The 20,460-nt window shown below is 39.5% G+C and overlaps 1 protein-coding gene across 1 annotated transcript in view; it reads left to right on the forward strand.

The window, feature by feature from the left end:
• Window positions 1–20,460, forward strand: part of LOC122809546 (neurogenic locus notch homolog protein 1-like) — a 2,715,638-nt gene that overhangs the window by 1,653,189 nt on the left and 1,041,989 nt on the right. The gene's annotated exons all lie outside the window — the stretch shown is intronic.

Here is a 20,460-nt window from a genome sequence, read left to right on the forward strand (position 1 = left end):
ACATGTGGCTGGAGAGTACTGAAGGGCTCCACCAGATATATCGAGGCAATAGAACTGTGACTTAAACAGCCCAAGCACATGCTCTATGATGTTTCTAGTTTGTGTGTGAGCTTCATTATGGAGTTCTTCGGTAGGTGTATGTACATTTCTGATGGGTGTCATCATCCATGGTTCCAGTGTGTTGCCAACATCCCCCAGTAGATAGTACGAGATGTCCCCCCTGGCAAACATCTGTTACAGCTGTGATGTGTGCCAGATATGGAGTTGTGATAACTGCCAGCACATACATTCATGATAATGCCCTGGGTATTGCACATGACCTGGCAGTTGATGCAGTGATACCCCTTATGGTGGATGTAGACTCTGCCCTACTCACCGAGCAGTGCTTTGATGTGTACATGAGTGCAGTCTATGGCAGCCAGTACCTCAAGGTAGTGTGCTACATGGTAGAAGAGAAGCATTCTGCTGGCCCTCTCCTCAGGGGTGCGGGGTAAATAAATGTGCTCACTGGCATGTGTCTGCATGGATGCTGATGCCTGTGAGACCCCCATCATGTCCCCAGTTGGTCTTTGAAAAGTACCTGTAGCTAGAATTCTAAGGGCTACAAATACCATTGTTTCCACTGGAATGGGTTCCTCTCTGTTGACTCTAGGTCTGAGCTGAGGGTGGCAGAGCTCGGTGAGTTCTTGTAGTATGTCCCTGTCCACCCTATAGTGCTATACAGTCTCCAACTCATGCAGCTCCTGGAAGGTTACCCTGGGCTGATCACTCTTCTCCTTCTCAGTCTTGGCCTATTGTCAGCAGCATCATCAGCACTGACCTCAGCATCTAGCAAATACAGATGTAGCAGAGCACCAGCAGCCCCTAGCATTGTCAGTTAAAATGTATTTATTTATTTATTTAACATTTGTTGACCGGGAAAGTCCAATTAGGACATAGCCTATTTTCAGCGGAACCCCAGGGGGAAACGATTCAGACGCATGTCTTTAGAATCAGAATTTAGAAAATTCCCAAGTTTCTACTCCAATGGTGCAGAGTATGGGAGGAAAAAGCAGATTATAGGGTGCATGCATGCTTTATAGTGCTCTGCTGCAGATGCAGCCTGTGTGATTGGCTAACTATGATGCATTCCACCTGCCAGGTACATCATTGAGGGGTTTGAATGCACCAGTGCATGAGGAACATGGGTTTATCGGTTATTTATACATGATTGGCTTTCACAGGCAGTTTCCTTCTTCTTTTTATTTATTTATTTATTTATTTATTTAACTGCCTTCCTTGCTAAGCACTGCAGCGTGATGTGCACACCTATGCCACAGATATAAACAATGATCAACAGTCAGTTGACACACCCCCATGGAAAGGCATGCTCAGCACAGCAGCACGCCACACAAACATGCTCAAACAAGCTAAAAGATGCACCCTGCAGCTAAACAAAGCTTAGCACCACTGGACACACCCTCTGCTTAGCTGAGTGGCGTGCCAAGCAAATGGGTGCTACTGAGCTCCAATGTACTTAAACATATAGTAACACACCCCCTTTTCATGTCAGCTACCTCTCCTGCAGACACCAGCATTGTTCTGGGGCTACAAGGATTTTATCTTCTGGCACGGTAACCCATTTTTCATATTTGTAACCCCAGCTCATTTGCATATAGATCCGTGCACACAACATGGATACTACAGTATTACAGGGTCTGCCTCCTTAGCAACCACAGATATCTACCATTGTACATACTGCATGCAAGGCCCTGTAATACATTATTGTCACATCTTCATCATTTTTCATTTTTACACTTTATTGTTCTCCATAACTGCATGTTTGCTCATTGTTGTGTGCCATGCTATATTAATTCTAGTGCACAGACAAGATTGTGAAAAAGATAGCCAAGAGAAGAAGTATATGGCCTTATTGTCTTGATTCTTAAACAAGCAATGTTGTTTGATAGGTTCATAGGTTCATAGGTAGGTACTAGGCTATCGGCCCTGGGCCCTATACAAGCCCAACCAAAAAGGTACCCTGGCTTTTGCCACCCAAGAAAATTATTTTCCTGTGCCATTGTTGAGCAGAGCCACAGAGGTGATCCCTGGGGTCAATTTCCTATTTCCCATCCAATCATCAAGATTTTTCTTTAAGAGTGCTAATGAGGAGCTTTGTTTGATATAAATAGGTAGTTTATTCCATAGTATGGGAAGTTTCTGGGACAGGAATCTATCCCTCCGGCATGTCCTGTTTATTGTGGTGACAAGGTTTAGGTACCTAGAGCGTGTAGCTCGGAGGGATTGGGATTTCTTTAAGTGGAGCATGTCCAACAGCTCTGAGTTTGACATAGCTTTGTATGTTAGGCAGAGATCACCTCTGAGTAGGTGATATGTGACGGAGTAAAGCTGGAGTTTTTTGAGATGGTCTGCATAGGGCATCTGTTTGAGGCCAGTAATCCTCTTTGTGAGGTATTTCTGTGGCCTTTCCTGTTGTTGTAGATGTCTTGTGAGGTACATACCAAAAGGGGTGTTGTATTCTATAATGGGTCTAATGAGTGATGAGTAGAGGGGAACAATGATCTCTTTTTTTCTGGATGAGAAACCTTTTGTGATGAGGTGTGCCACGTAGAAGGATTTCCTGACTACTGTGTCGATGTGATTATCAAAGGACAGACTACTGTCCACCTGTGCCCCAAGGTCTCTTATCACACTTTCGGTGTTAAGCATACTAACGCCTATGTTGTAGTTCATGGGTACAGAGTTTTTACCAAAGGGGATGACAATGCACTTTTTGGCATTGAGCTTGAGGCCATGGCATTGACACCAGGCATCTGTCTCAGTGAGGCCCTTTTGTAGGATGTCCACATCGTTAGGAGTTTTGATTATGGCTCCTAGTTTGCAGTCATCTGCAAACTTCATTAGCCAAAGACCTTCTGTGTTAGCCTGTACTTCAGAGAAGTAGATATCAAACAGGAGAGGACCCAGGAATGAACCCTGTTGTACTCCATGTGTCACTGGTCTGAAGTCAGATTTGGAGTCTGCTACTGTCACAGTGTGGGTTCTGTCAGTGAGCCAGTTGGCAACCCATCTTGTGACATAGGGATTTATACCAAGTTTAGTGAGTTTATCTATAATTCCAGAGTGGGGGATGGTGTCGAAAGCCTTGGCAAGATCTAGATAGGCTGTGTAAACCACCTTACCCTTGTCTACGGCTTTGGTGACTGCTTCAAAGAAGTCTATCAGGTTTAGGAGACATGATCTGCCTTCTACATACCCAAACTGGGTGGAGTCCAGAGTTTGGAGATTACCAATGTCTTTGTTTATAAGTTCCATGATGATATGTTCCATGGCCTTGCAGACCAGGCTCGTCAGGCTAATGGGCGGTACTTCCCGGGGTCCATGGTGGCTCCCCCCTTGTGGAATGGGATAACCGTCACTGTGCGCCATTCAGCAGGCACAAAGCCTGAGGTGAGGCTATGATTGAGCATGGTACTTAGGTGGGGTGCCAGTTCATTCTGTAGTTCATGTAGAACGCAGCCTGGGATTTTGTTTGGTCCCATGGATGCTGTGTTCTTGGCTTTGGAGAGTGTGTTTTTACCTGTGCAGCCGTGATTACAGGAACTTTGCATATCAGAAACTCAGGAGTAACAGCCAAATACAGCTAGAAGGAATATTTCAATTTATTTTACATCAGCTAAAACATTATTCAATGCAATGTTTCCATAATGATATCACAGTATTGTAGAACATCTTGACAGTTTCCTGGATAGTAGACTCTGCACAGCTAAATGCACCTGAATGCACCTACAGAATTTGTAGAGGACAGTAGCATATATCTGCACTAATTCTACTATGCAAATGAGCTTGTAAAAATCGAAAAGACGCAACATACAGCATCATGGTCTTAATTGCGAGAAAATTATTATTTTATTTTATCCAGCTGTGAGAAGTAACAGCCGGATTGAAGCAAATCTGGAGCGTTTCTCCCTGGGCCTCCGCTGAAAACAGGCTCTGTGAAACCTAGTCGGACATTCCCGGTCAACAAATGTTAAATAAATAAATAAATGTTAAATAAAGAAAATGAATATTGCATATTTTATATAACTGCAAATGTCACTGGACACACTGCATATAGATGTAGATTATTTATCCTTGGCTTTCAGGTCAGTGTTTTAATAAAAAATATGTTTTACTACAGAACAAAAGATGATGCTGAGGAAACAATATACAGCATTACAGTCTTGATTCTTAGACAAATGGAATTCCCTAATACACAGCAGTGAGAAGTAGAAGCCAAATATAGGACAACTGGACACTGGCTTGAATAGCACTATTCTCAAATAACTGACAGAACTTACAGCCAAATACAGTCAAGAGTACATTTCCCTTTACTGTAGATGAGCACAATTTTCATTCACTTTAGTGCTGATAGACGTAAAAGCCATAGATGTACTAAAGGAATAGTTTATTTTATTTGATTAAAATATTGCTTTTGTGCAATTAATAACTCAGTTTTCAGATGCTTAACTGTGTAGTAATTCAGTCCTTTCATTTTATGTACATGAATACAGTTATTACTTTGTGCAGAGATGATAGACATATAACAGGCAAACATATTCGAGAGAAATATTTTACATGCCTACAAACATAATTTGTTCAATGTTAGCAAATCATACAGAGGAAAGAATTTGAAATCCATTTAATTCAATGTTAAACTAAAATGATTAAAATATGGAGGCTGTACAGACCCGTGTAGCATCTGAAGTCTTCTATCAGTTCAATATTGTACAGAAATACATATTAATTCTATCATGCTCACAATAACTTGGCATTAGAAGGCTGAAGTAAAAGAGCCATACACAGAACATCTTACACACTGTCATACAGTGCAAAATAAAATGATTCTGCACTTAAGCAAAAATACCTTTTCTACATTTTTATCAAGAGGAAAGTACCTTATACTGCTTGCTCATGATCTAGTCAGAATGTTGTTTGACAAATACTATTTGAAACCCAAAAAGGCTAGAGGAATATTCATTTTATGTGATAACCTACAACATTTGGCACGATGTTTGCTCTGCGGATTCATGTGAATAGATTCTCAACACTTTCACTGAAGCTCATTTCAGTGAAAATATTTGGCTGAAATCACTTTCAGCGAACCTCAAAAGAAATTGCTATCTGCATGGGATAAAACCCTGGCACCCCCTATGTTCCCCACACTTAACTATCCCTACTCTAAGGTTGCGCACCAATGGAGAAAACAGAATTCTCCAAATCACTGAAAGTAATTTAGGCAAAATATTCTCTATGAAATGTGAGTCACTAAAAGTGGTGTCGATGGAATGAAATGTTTCCTTGTTTGTACTGTTAAATGCTGTATTCATTAAGTGTATAAATTACAACATATAAATGATTGCATTAGTTTAGCCATATAAGAAACAACTTAACATTTGGAGATTGTAGTAAATCTTTACATTAATACTGCAATACATTATAATGCAAAGAATCAAGAATTATATTTTCCCTAGGTTTATGCAAACATCTTTTTTCTGTCAGAGCTGGCACACCCAGAAATGTGAAAAAATATTATTATCGGTATGATCAAAAATGTAAACACCACTTAATTTCACTCAAGTTGTACATTACACTGAAAGCGCCAGTAACAATTTTCTTCAGTCAGCTTCATCTAATGTTTTACCTGAGGTCACACAATTGTTTGTACGTCACTTGGTTTAAAAATATTAATGTATATATGAAAACACTGCATCTGCTAGGAAGATCTCAGTTTAACATCTCCAAGTCTTTTGGGTTTCCAATATCATGACGGGAACTGACCCCATTCCTAAGTCAAAGTATGATTAAAGATTGTGACATTAGTAATGTTTCAGCCTTTCATGTTAGCCAGAAGTGCTCTTCACAGCACCCGCAATGTGCCCAGTAATGATTCCTTCTGCAATTCATATAGAGTTACACGTATCGGTAGCATAAAAATCTAAATACGACTGTAAATTCTTTTTTATGAGACCCATTGCTTCTACTATCCTCTTTCACTTTGCCCTTATGACTTTGTGTCTGTCTGTACATAAGACACTGTAATCACTGGGTGTAGCAATTTCATTAATCCACTGAACTTTGTCTTCTTTTCCTGGACTACTGTATCTGGTTTTCTTGCCTCTATGTTTTAGCTGTTGGTAATGGGTGATCTCATGTGATTTAAACTTCATTATTCTCTATAAACGTCATTATTCTCTATAAACTTCATTATTCTATATAAACTTCATTATTCTCTATAAACTTCATTATTCTATATAAACTTCATTATTCTCTATAAACGTCATTATTCTCTATAAACTTCACTATTCTCTATAAACGTCATTATTCTCTATAAACGTCATTATTCTCTGTAAACTTCATTATTCTCTATAAACGTCATTATTCTCTATAAACTTCATTATTCTGTATAAACGTCATTATTCTCTATAAACGTCATTATTCTCTATAAACGTCATTATTCTCTATAAACATCATTATTCTCTATAAACTTCATTATTCTCTATAATGTCTTATGGCTCACGTTTCCACCGATTCTCAGCATACAGCCCTCTACCATTAGGATAACACACCCAGCAACAAAATGTGCAACTGTTTCTAGTTCTGCTTTATAGAACCTGCTCTTGTCTACTCCTCCCACATGTTCAATGGACTTTGTAAACCAAAATGTATGTAGTCCACTACCCAGGGTGGTCAATATTAATCTTTCATCTTTTTTTATTTAAATTCACAGCTCCTTAAACATTCTTGCCTCAGATCCTGATCAACGTGGGGTTATTCCAGGGGTTTTCTGTACATGCAACTATATTTATGCCTTTCCCACATTCCTCACCTTCTCATCTGATCCTTCACCTTATATCCTTTCTCTTTTTTTCTTGGCACATTCATTTGCTGCCTGATTTTTGTCTACTTCTGATTTGTTTTCAATTCACACTTGATACCAATATGTTTCTGCTAAACTAAGCAGGGAAATTATCTTAGTGTCAATTTTCAAATTGTATAGCCTTGCATTTCTGAAGTAAGTGTGGCTTTTTGTGATATTGTGGAACTTTTCTGATGTAACTATAAATTTTATGCATTTTTTTGTGTTATTTTTGGAGCATTTCTCCTCAGGTATCCACTGAAAATGGGCCTTTGGCTTAATTGGACTAATCCGGTTAAGAAATGACAAATAAGAAAAAAATTTCTTCCCTTCGTGTTTTAAAATGTCTGGATCTGGTGAGGTCAGCAGATATGTATGCAGTCCTATGATTGCAGATCTATAGATGTAATCAGTTTCGAGGAGGGTCATACCTCATTCAGAATGAAGAATATATAATCGTGGTATACACTGATTTTTATGTATCATTTGATAAGCATGAAGCATTTTTCTTGTTTTCTTGCGCAACTGATCCAATACTTTTCAGGGCCAGTCAAGAACCTCAAAAACTGTTAAGTTAGAACAGGAAGAGCAAGTTGGTTTATAGCTTGGACTTTGTTCCTAGATGTCAGGGCTGTTTTCAGTATTAATTTTAATCTTCTAAAATATTCATTACTGAGTTTTGTTCACATTTGTTCATGTTTTATTATCAATCCTTATTCAATTCCCAATGTCAGGGCTGTTTTCAGTATTAATTTTAATCTTCTAAAATATTCATTACTGAGTTTTGTTCACATTTGTTCATGTTTTATTATCAATCCTTATTCAATTCCCAAATATTTATACACTCTTTCCTGCTCAAGTTGCTTTATATCACATTCCTGTCCCAGATTTAATATTTTTTGGTGTTGCAGCTTTCCTGATTTAAATGTTGCTTTTCCACATTTATCAAAACCAAATGGCATTCTTATATCATCTGAGAAAGTTTTGACCACTTACAGTTGTGATTTCAGCTTCTCATCAGATGAGCTATACAGTTTTAAATCTTCCACAAAAAGAAGATGAGAAGATCACCAGTATGGTGCATCACATGTAGACAGTTTCTCAACATGGTATTTCACATTAGGCCCCCAATTAACATAAAGCTCCTCCACCACAGGAAATCACACCGACTCATGTGCCCTAGAAGACACACAAACTTCCCCATCACCCTAGGAGAAAAAAGCAGGCTATACCCCTCCTCTGATCCACTTTCTTACCTGGCTCTTCTACTGCCAAGGCCACTAGTTTATCCCCAGTTGCCAGGGTTACAATAAGGACTCCATTCCTTTGCCCTCTGTGGAAAATGAGGTAAGTTTCACATACCATGACAGCTTGCAACTCAAATACTCTTCTTACAGATGTCAGACCAGTGATGACAACAGTTTTTCAAGTCAAGAACCTTAAATCAGCTTGATGAACAGGTTCAAAAGGTGACATACTCAACTTCTCCAGAACAGAGGTGAGATTCCAAGGAGGTCTTGGGTGTAAAACTCTTTTTAGAAACTTTAACCATAAACATAGAAGAAAGAGGAGTTGCCACAGGCAGGCAAAATGAAATCTCTGGAAGATGAACATTTATAAAGGAATAAGAGGAGCCAGATGAAAGTAACTCACACAGATATTTGAGCGCCAGTGGTAAAAAATCCCTGATGGGCCTTTAGTTATTTGCTAGGTACCAATTAGAAAAACACTTCCACTTACTAATATAGGATTTCAAGTAGGAGGTTTTCTTGCCTCCTTTACTACCTGCTGCATGTCCTCATGAAATAAGAGTGTAAACAGTATTAGAATAGAATCATCTAGTGATTAATTTGAAGTTGATTGAAAATGGGGTATATCAAACTCTCCAGTCTTGCATGAGTAGATCCAGTCTGTGAAGAAGCCTGTGGTAACTGCCAAAGGCCAATTCCATAAGAAAGGAGAATCAATTTTGTTTGGGCCAGAAGGGAGGCACCACAGTGATTTTTGTGGTAACTTTCTGAATCTTCAGAATTAACCTGGGTATCAGCGGAAAGGCTAGAAACATATAAAGGAACAATACATTCCAAAGGAATGAAAATGCATCCATTTTCCATGCTTGCTTTCAAGGTGCCCTGGAACAAAATTTGTTTAGTTGTGTGTTTTGAAAAGACATGAAAAGATCTATATGAGGTGTTTCAAACAACGGGATCAATTCCCAGAAGGCCCTGTTATTCAATTTCAATTTGTGTGTGTCCTTTCTGGTCCTGCTCAGCTTATCTGACCCTATTTTGTGCCCTGACAGAATGTAACGTGTTTGGAGGATTAAGGAATGTTGAACAGCTAACTCCCAGGCTAGCATGCACAGAGAGTACAACCTTGACCTCCTCATGCTTGTTTATGTACCACAAGACAGTGGCATTATCTGTAATCATTTGAAAAGGTCCTGGGAACCATAGGTGATGGACAGGCTTCAAGGCATGGACACAGCCAACATCTCTTTTATGTTGATATGTGTTGGTCTGTCTGAAAGACTTCACAAAAATTTATCCCCATGGAAACTGTTCCCCAAGCACAATCTGCCACATCTGTGTTGACAGAATGGTTTCTGGTCTGAGGAGAGAAGGGAAGACTGGGGCTGAGTTAAATTTGTTGACTTCACCAATGCAGTTCCTTTTTTTAAAGCCCAGAACTGGAATTTGATACTCCAGAGAATGTAAATGCTGGGTCCATGTATTTTTTTTCAAGACAAGCACAGTTGCATAAGTTCTACTTAACTGTACAGTAGATGTTTTAATCCCTCACTGCTGCAGTGGCATTTTGAGTTATCTGCCAGTGTAACCCCATACTAGCCAGCTTCTAAAAGCTCAGACTCCCCCTCCCTCCCTTTCTCTTCCTGTGATAGCTGATTTGATAAGCATATCTTGAGATGGAAGTCTTCGGTTGTCACAGGAAATAAGCGTTCATGCTTTTTCGCTTCCACAAAGGAGGAGTGGAAAATACCACAAGCCAGAATCATCCAGCAAGAGTAAATTCACAGCAAGTCACAATACTAATATATATAAAAAAAAAATCCAACAACTTAATCTAAGAAGTTGAAACCCACCTCAACTGAGCACAATCATTTAGGCAATGACAGGTCCCAGTGAGGAATTTGAACATCTACTGTTAGAGGTAAGAATGTATGTCGCAGTGGTGCAGTGGTTAGCGCTGTCGCCTCACAGCAAAAAGTTCTCCGGTTCAATTCTCAGCTAGAGCTGCTTTGCTACGGAGTCTGCATGTCCTCCCTGAGGTTAACTGAGTTAAAAGACATGCAGGTAGGTGGATGTGTGTGACTTCTATGAAGGTTGGGCACTGGGCTGGAAACTCAACACTTTAAAACACTACTGCCAATCAATTTGCTGACTGATGATCCGCTGTGGGGACCCCTAACCAGAAAAAGCCGAAAGACATTGCTTGCTTTTTTTTACTGTTAGAGGTAAGTAGAATTTATGTAATTATACTGTGTTCATCACTCCCATTGCCTCAATTGCATTTTGGGTAGATTCACAATGCTTACCCTATCTGGCAGGTGGAAGGATAAGGATCCAGGATCACCCGGAGAATGGTCCTAGCAAAGCCTGCTCTGGACCTAGAAAAGTAATCCAGTTCATAGCATTTTATGAAGGTACAAACAAAGGACCAGATTGTTGCCTCCAGAATGTTTTTACAGTCCATCCCTTTCTAATATACCATGAAAGAGGAGACAACTCTAGTTAAATGAGCCTTAACCTTGCCTGGAAGAGATTTACCATGGTGGGAGTAACAGAAAGTAACAACAGAACAATCATGATACAATAATTTGCGTAGATACAGGTTGATCTTTCTTAGCCCCCATATAAGAGACAAGCAGCTATTCCACATTCCCCAAGGGCTTTGTTTTGTCAAGGTAATACCTGAGCTGCCTGTGTGCATCAAAGATATTTAGAATCTTTTCCCCCTTGGTTTTTTTTTGGACTGGGAGAGAATACTGGGAGACTGATGACTTGATTCAAGGTAAACTCAGAAACAGCTTCAGGCATGAATGATAGATAATTGCATAACATAACCTGGTCTTTGTGAAAAATCAGATAGAGTTGACCCGCCATCAAGGCTTACAGTTCAGAGACTCACCTTGCAGATGTCAGAGAAAAGAGTAAAACAGTCTTCCAAGTAATGGACTGTAGATCAGCCTTAGAGACAGCTTCAAGAGGACGCAAGGTCAATTATTGATCCCATGGAGGAGGAATTTGTTTTTAAGGGAGACTCATGAGCAACATTCCTTTCATAAACTGTTTGACCACAAAAATACAATAGAGGTGGATCTATGAGCAGACAACCCGAGATGGTCACAAGATGCACTTTGATGGAAGCATATGACAAACCACTTCTAAGTAGCTCACACAAATAATGCAAAACCAGACAGGTCAAAATGTTTTGGGAGCAGCTCTCTTATTGGCTAGGCACCACCTAGAAGATGTTTTGTACTTGTAAATATTTTCTAGTTGCAGGTTTTCTTGCCTCCTGAAATACTTGCTGTACATCCTCATAGAACAAGTTCCTAAAATGTATAAAAACAGAATCATCCTGGTTGTCAGCTGCAATTGTTCTAACTTGGGATGTATCACTCACCCCTGATGGTGTATGAGGAGATTCAGTCTTTGACAAAGCTAGTGGTTACTGCCTTTGGTCTATTCCATTAAAGGGAGAACCAACTTTGCTTTAGCCAAAAGGGGGATTACCATAATGATCTTTGGTAACTCTCTAAATCTTTAGAAGTACTTTGGGATTCACTGGAAAGGGTATAAATGCATACAGAAAACACCAAAAATGGGCACTACTATGTACTCAGGAAAATGATCTTTAATCAAACTCTCTACTACCTGACTCACATTCATTTCATCCTGTAGCTGTTGTACATTCCCTACCCCTCTGTTTGTTGTGCCTGCACAGTAATTTTCACGGGTTTCTTTCCTGAGTGACCCCCCCTCACCTGGGATTCACTGCATAAAGCAGTTTCTACCTTCTCCACTGACTCTGGCTATCTTAACTAAGTAAAACCTCTGGGAAGCAAGAACCTGACTCCCTCCAGCTTTTCAATTGTAATAGTTTGCACGGGTTTCTTTCCTGAGTGACCCCCCCCCACCTGGGATTCACTGCATAAAGCAATTTCTACCTTCTTCACTGAAGCTGGCTATCTTAACTAAGTAAAGCCTCTGGGAAACAAGAACCTGACTCCCTCCAGCTTTTCAATTGTAATAGGTGAACTACAATTTAGTTTTTGTAAACATTTGAGGCTTAATGGTGTATGCACAACAACAGTGAAGGGATCTAGCCAATTGCCACTAGATTGGGCTATACTGCTTTGAATCAGCCTTACACTCACACAGTGTTCCAGTCCCAAGCATTTACTTTTTAATTTGGTAAAGTAATTTCGCTCCCTCCTTATTGACTACATTTGCTGGTTTACCCCTAGGATCCAATTAAAATTAGCCTGAAAATTGGTGTACAATTAAAAAAGAATAAAACAAATGAAAGTACAGCCAACAACACTGCTTACATACAATCATACAAACCAAACCAAAGGCCCAAGGTAACTCTCAGAGTCAGTGTTAGCCCCTCTTGGCTCGCTCCGCTCCCCTCCCTGCCCCCAAATTCCACCCTCCCCTTGTAGTGCTAAATTTAAACCAGAGTTTGCCACTCCCTTTCCACTCCCCTCCTGCTAAGTACCAATCAGCACCTCACACATCATTGAGCAACCCTGCCCCCTTAACCCATTTCCTTTTCTCTCATTCTTCCACACTCTGTTAGCACAGTCAGCCATCAAATTTGGCTCGCCCCCTATCAAAATGTAAACAAGCAAAAAAACACTAATTACCCAAATGCCTGTACTGTTTCTATTTTATCATCTCACTGCCTATGAACAAACACTTGACCATGGTATTCACTACCCAAATGGTCAAACAGACACCCGCAACTTCATACATAACACCAAACACTTTACCTTCCAATGCACACCAAATATACCACCCACTATAAAATGCCACCCCTGTACAGCCACAAAACATAATCCTAAAGACAAAGACTATATAAAGCTTATAAACAAACTCCTAAAGCTCAAAATATCCTGTCACTATAACCTTATAACACATGGAGACATTCATCCCAACCCTGGCCTACCCACACCCAATAACCTCCACTCCCCTACCACAACCCCCATAGTCAAGCTACCCATGAATACTCCCACTAGTTCTCTCCTAGCATTTCACCTAAATATTAGAAGTATTAACAATAAGATTCCCAACCTACCCACCCACCTAGCAACCCACTCCCCAGACATTATGTGTCTTACGGAAACCTGGCTAAAACCCAGTACTACTGACAATGAGATACTACCTCCAGCATACAATATTCACCAGTTAGACTGTGCTACAAGGAAAGGATGTGGGATAGCAGTCCTTTACAAAAATATTCTAACCGTTAATAGAGACACCATTCAACCTCCCCAATTCAATAACACGGAACCCCTCATAACCAAGCTACAGATTAACCAAAACAAAGACTTTAACATCATCTGTGCATACATTCCACCAGGCAACAACCTAAATACCCTAGAAGATCTCCTTTACTGGTTATCCACTACCTATCCCCAAGAAACCATAGTTCTTGGTGATTTTAACACCAACTGGCACTCCTGCTCCTCCGACCCCCCCCCCCCCACTCATATAAACTTATCTGGGTTTAAACAGACCATAACCTCTCCAACTAGGATAAACAAACCAACCAACAAGGAAAGTATTCTAGACTGGATCCTAGTTAATAACCAACCCCAACTGTACACAGCTGGTACTCTCCCTGATGACCTCAGCGACCATTGTCTAACCTATATCATAAAACATAAGGCAGGAAACCCTCACCAGCCCAAATATAAAACATTTAGAAACAGGAAAAACTTTGATGCTGCTATATTCCAAAATGAATTAAAAGCAGTTGACTGGTCAAAACTAAAAAATCTAACATTAGAGGAGGCCATAGATCACTTTAACACTAAATTCCTAAGTATCCTTGATTCCCATGCTCCAGCACGTACAATAAAAACTAGATCAAATACAGCACCATGGCTCACAAAAGATACCAAAGCAAAAATCAAAACTAGCAACAGAGCCTGGGCCAGCTGGAGAACAACCAAAGCCCCACTTGACCATCTAAAATATCGTCAACTCAGGAATGATACAAAAAAAATCTATTTTACTGGATAAAAAAAGCTCCTACCAAAATTTCCTACAAAAACACCACAACAACCCTCAAAAGTTCTGGTCAGGCTTAGATCAACTACTTTGTCCTGATAACTCCACTACCCCAACCTTGGCTAACTACACCCATAGTTCCCCACAGACAATAGCTAGCGCCTTTAATAACTTTTTCACTGAAACAATCCAATCCCTAGCAAATCAACTAAACCCCCTCTAACTTAAACCACATGCCTAATCTACCTATTATGCACCTGGAATTTGGCTTCCAACCAATATCCACTTGTTTTATCAAAGCACTTCTAAAAAATCTAAAACCTACCACCCTCGCTGCTGACCTCCTCCCTGCAGAGTACCTGCAAATAGCTGCAGATGCCATTGCATATCCCATATCTATTCTCATCAACAGAACCTTATCCGAAAATGCTATCCCCTCCCTTTGGAAAATATCTCACGTCATCCCACTCCATAAATGTGGTAGCTCCTCAGACATATCCAACTACAGACCCATTGCCATTCTTTCCCCACTAGCCAAAATAATGGAGAAATGTGTACACAAGCAACTATTGCAATACCTTTCACAGAATAACTTACTATCCGACTCCCAGCATGGTTTCAGGCCATACCACAGCACCACCTCAGCCCTCTTTTCCTTTACTAATGCCATAAACCAAAACAGGAATGACAATAGGCTAACCTCTGCCCTCTTTCTTGACCTATCAAAAGCCTTTGACATGGTCAACCATGAACTTCTCATTCTTTCACTAAAATCTATTTCCCTCAACAAGCCTGCTATCCAGTGGTTCCAGTCCTACCTGACTGGTAGACAGCAAGCGGTACTATGGCAGGGCAAACTCTCCAGCCAGTTACCTCTCACACTTGGTGTCCCTCAAGGGTCCATACTAGGTCCACTACTCTTCTCTATTTTTATCAACAACCTCCACACTGCTATCCCTAAAGCCACCTACATCCAATACGCAGACGATTCCACTCTCATCTGCTCAGCCACCTCCCCATCTGACTTGCAAATCTGAACCCAAAATACATTTAACACTATTGAGAACTGGCTCACCAATCAACGCCTACTTCTAAACCCCAATAAAACTAAACTTCTACTCTTCTCTCCCACTAGTAGATCCACCACACTTTCATTCTCTGTCACGTCTAACAATGGTACCACTATTTCCCCAGATAATCACACCAAACTGCTAGGGGTTATCATAGACAATAATCTCAAATTTGACCTACAGCTCAACAAAACCATACAGACCATCAATAAGAAGCTTGGATCACTGTATAGAAACAAGACATTTTTAACCCCACTGGCTAGGACTGCAATCGCCCGATCACACCTACTCTCTACTCTCTTATATGCCTCGCCTGTACTCTCAAACCTCAACAAATCTGAACTAGGTAAGCTGTCCCATAGCTACAATCATATTGCCAGATTCGCCACTGGCTCCACCTATAGAACCCACCACTGCCAGAACCTTAAACAACTAGAGTGGCTAGAACTGCCCAGCTTAATTCAGTTCAATCAACTCTTAATAGCACACAAAATTTTGTACCACCCTGAGGATACCCCCTCACTTAAAAATATTATTAAGCCATATAACAATCTAAGATCCCTACGGTCAGCCGATAAACTACTGGTCCAAACCCACAAAGCTAATAACTCTCCTGGTGAATCCCTGTTTGCCAACTTCATTGGCAAAACCTAGAATTCGTTGCCAAGCTATATAACCCTACAATCCTCCAAAAGTCTCTTCAAAAAAAGCTCAAACAGTATCTCAAAGTGAATTGGCTATGCCCAAGTACCAACCCTGATTAAGTTATAAACTAAAAGCATATTCTGCAATTATCATAACTTGTAACTACATCACCAAGCTCTGCTTCCAATCTGATGTCTCTTACTTTTAATCGTCTGTCCATGACAATTGTGAGTCCCTACTAGGGAACACTACTAACCCATTGTATATAATCACTTTGTTTTATAATTGTTTGCTAACTTCTGTGTAATCTATGTAAGTTTGTCTTTGTGGAGTTTTTCTCCCCGGGCCTCCGATGAAAATGGACATGTATCTAGTCGGACTATCCCGGTAAACAAATGTAAAATAAATAAATAAATAAATAAATAAATGCCAGCAAACGTCAGCAATCAATAAAACCATTTATTTATTACATTAAGAACGAGTTAAGCGTGTTCGTCCAAAGGGACTTCATTAGAACTAATACTGAGTGCAACAAACAAATTCAAATAATGAATTAGAAATATCACATGATAAAAATATGTCAATAATAAAGTACATTATTGAACGTAGATATGTTCTAATATATAAATAACAACAACACTTTGCAAATACATGGGTATTACCTGAGAAACATGGGTAGAGTAAATAAATAAATGTAAAGCTCTATATGAAAACACTGAAAAATCTTAAAAAAGTATTAAATAAAGACCTTAGAATTAATCTCATACAAAACTTCATCACAGCTTACAAAGTTTCAGTACGCTCCTTAAAGAGACACCATTATTTAAACCTGGTTAAACAAACATTTAATCTAATCTGCCAAAAACACTCTCTATATTCAATTCTAAGTTCCCATGGGCCACCTCCAGGGTTAATTAATACCTGGTCCAAAATAAAAAAAATAAAATCTATTGTTTCCTTTACATTCTAACAAATGTCTATAAAGAGCATTGTTTTAATCTTTTATTAGAAATGTCACAATAATGCTCATAAATTCTCGTTCAGTTTTGCCAACATAAAACTTGTGGCAAAAATCACAAAAGGCTACATATATAACCCGTTTGGTGTGACAATTAACATGGGTGTTTATTTTAAACACATAGTTTAAAGTTTTAAGTTGTAGGTTATCCCCCTCATGTATAAAATTTACACTGATTGCAGGAACCACATTTTTAAAAACCCAGTGGATTAGAACTCCTTATATCCTGCTTAACTAACTAGTTTTTTCCTTCTAATTTTTCTTTTACATTCTGGTACCTCTTAAAAACAAAGTTCGGCTCTGAACCCAAATAATTTTTAAGTGTATTATCCGCCTCAAAAATTTTCCAATTATTCCTTATAAGTTGCTTTATAGCAATAACCTCACTACCAAATTTCAACATCACAGTGTTTTCCTATGAAGTGCTGCCATCATTGAATTCCTGTATCTTATTAAATTCTTTTTTACCTAGTAATGGGGGAAAAAATCACGTCTCTTTTTCATTACTTTCTCCTTGATTTCCAAATGTAGTTTCTCAGGATATCCTCTATCTTTAAACATTTCTTTTTGTTTTCCCAGTTCAGACATATAAACACTATCTTCCTAAACAATATGTAATATTCTTATCATCTGGTAGATTAAATTAAATTCTTGTTTTTATCCAGGTTTAAATGATAAGAATTTGGAGAAGCTACCTTTAAGGAGCGTACTGAAACTTTGGGCAGCTAAACTATAATGAAGTTTTGTATGAGGTGAACTCCACGGTCTGTATACAATACTTTTTAAACATTTTTCAATGTTTTTTATATAGAGATTCACTTTTATTCATTTATTCTAGCCACATTTCTCAATTAATGACCATGTATTTGCAAAGTGTTGTTATTTATATATTGAACATATTTATTTTCAATAATATATTTTATTATTGACATATTTTTATTGGCTCATTTTTATCATATGATATTTCTAATTCATTATTTAAATGTGCTTGGTCCAGTTAATATTAGTTCTAATGAAGTCCTTTTGGACGGCACTTAACTCAGTCTTTATGTAATAAAGAAATGGTTTTATTGGCTGCTGACATTTGCTGGCATTTTCCTGATGACATAGTAGTGCCCTTTTATGTGTTCTCAGTTTGTAAATGCATACAGGTATATTCCCCACTATGGGACTGATAGACTACCTATCTTCCAAACATGGTTGCAAGGATGCCTTCAACAGAAATTTTTAGTTATCTGTTTTGAAAGGAGGCAAACAGATCTACATGATGTGTTCCCCACATATGAATCAAGTTCTGGAAGATCTCCACATACAGCTTCTACTTGTGAGGGTCTGTCCAGGATCTGCATAGTCTATCTGCCACTGTGTTTTGATCTGACAGAATGTACTAGGTTTGAACAGTCATAGCATGCAGTAGAGACAACTCACAGGTTATCACTGCAGCCAGCAAAGAAGGTATACCCATGTACCCTTGCTTGTTCAGGCACCACATCATGGTAATGTTGTTTGTAACCACTAGAACAGGGCCCAGAGGTCAATTAGTGGTGAAGAACTTTGAAGGCATGAATCACTCCGAACATCAATTTTACATTTATGTGCTTTGCTGTATCCTGAGGACCCTGCAAGCCTTGCACTTGAACTCCCAAGGACTCTACACTCCCCATGCAAAATATGAAGAGTCCATCTGGACAGACTGGACTGGGGTCTGAAGAGAGAAAGGGAGTCCTGAACTGAGAGACAGTTAAACCCTCCACCACTGCTGTTCCTGTTTCACAAATCCCAGTGCCAGTACCTAGAAATCTAAGGGATGAAGGTGCTGGATCCAACAATTCTTCAAATAATATTACATTTTTCTCTTGTGTAGTCTGGCTAGGGGTGTCATGAGGATCAGTGATGCCATGAGGCCTAGAATTTTGAGAAACTCACTTGCTGAGGCCAAATCTAGAAGAGAGAACTACAAGAAAATGTCCTGATAAGTCAGAAATTTGTCTTCTGGTAGAAAAGCCATTCTTTTTACTGTGACTGTCTAACACACCAAAAAAAATGTTGAGAGGGTATGAAGGAGGACATTTGAAGGTTCAGCTTGAAACCCAGGAGGGAAAGGAGGGATGGGACCTTGTATAAGGACTCCAAGCACCTGGGTACAGAATCTGCGCAAATCAACAAGTTGCCTAAATAAGATAAAATGTAGATGCATAGGGTTCTGCCATAGGCAACCACAGGGAAGATGTTCTTTGTAAACACTCAAGGTACACTAGATAAGCTCAAAGGGTAATGGCAAATACTGATAATGTAAGCCAGACACAACAAATCTCAAAAAAAAAAAAATCCTGAAAATGAGAGCAATAGGAATTTGATAAGCATCCCTGAGGTCTAGAATCAACATGAAATAGTGCTCTATCAGCAATGGCAGCATTATGTGTAAAGTGCATATTTTGAATTTCAGAGCTTTTATAAAAGAGTTTAGAAAGGACAAATCTAGGATGGGTCTCCAGGAATGTTCCATTTTTGGTACCAAAAAGATTCTGGAGTAAAATCCTTTGTCTTTGTGTATCACAGGCACTGATTCCATGACCCCTGCATCTGCCATGCAATAAGCACTGGAGAAAACAGTCCTATCTTGTCTAGTGGGTATGAGGAGAATTCCCCTGAAAGGGGGAAGGGTTTCTATCCACTGCCAAAGGTAGCTTCTCGAAATTCTTCTCAGAATCCATTTGTCTGGGACGATATGCAGCCAGGTTGCAGGGTTGACAAAAAGCCTGAGGAATGGAGGAAAAGAAGGAAGGTGGGAGGTGCTATGTGACTTGTTATAGTCATTCCTTTGAAGGGGGTTAATCTTTTTTTGCAAGGGAACCCTTCTTGTTTGCTTTTGAAGAATTATCCTCCTGACATTTCCTTTTGGATCCCTGAATTTTGTCTGGCTGGCATTTTTGTTTGTTCTGAGCCTTAAAGGCAGACTCTGAAGAGAACTTGGGTACAAGAAACATTCTAGATACCCCATGCATTCATTTGCCTCTCTCATCTCATTGTTTGAAAATCTATCTAACACAGGGCCAAAACACCAATTTAGAATTTAAAGGTGCATTCAAATTTTAGCTTTTAAATCATCAAAGAAGTTCTGATTACCTAACCAAGCAAACGAGGTTCATAGGTGTGTATTAGGCTACTGGCCTGGAGCCTTTACAAGCCTAGTCCATAGGATTACACTGGCATCATGCCACCTGACTTTAGTTTCCAGTGCCTCTGTCGAGTAGAGCTCTGGAGTGATCCCAGGGTGAATTTTCTATTTCCCATCCACTCATCAAGATTTCTTTTGAAAAGGGCCAGTGAGGTGCTCTGTGTGACATGTATGGAAAGTCTATTCCATAGCATGGGCAGTCTCTGGGTAATGAAGCTGTCCCTCCAGTATGTTCTGTTGATTGTGGGAATGAGGTTGAAGTCTCTGGAGTGTGTGGTGTGGAGGGACTGGGATTTCTTTAGATGTAGCATTTCTAACAGAGGTGGGTCAGACATGGCTTTGTAAGTCAAGCAGAGATCACCTCTAAGTAGGCGATATGAGGCAGAGAA

This window comes from Protopterus annectens, chromosome 8.part0 (genome assembly GCF_019279795.1).
Source record: "Protopterus annectens isolate FY-2018-M chromosome 8.part0, PAN1.0, whole genome shotgun sequence".
NCBI classification, from domain to species: Eukaryota; Metazoa; Chordata; order Ceratodontiformes; family Protopteridae; genus Protopterus; species Protopterus annectens.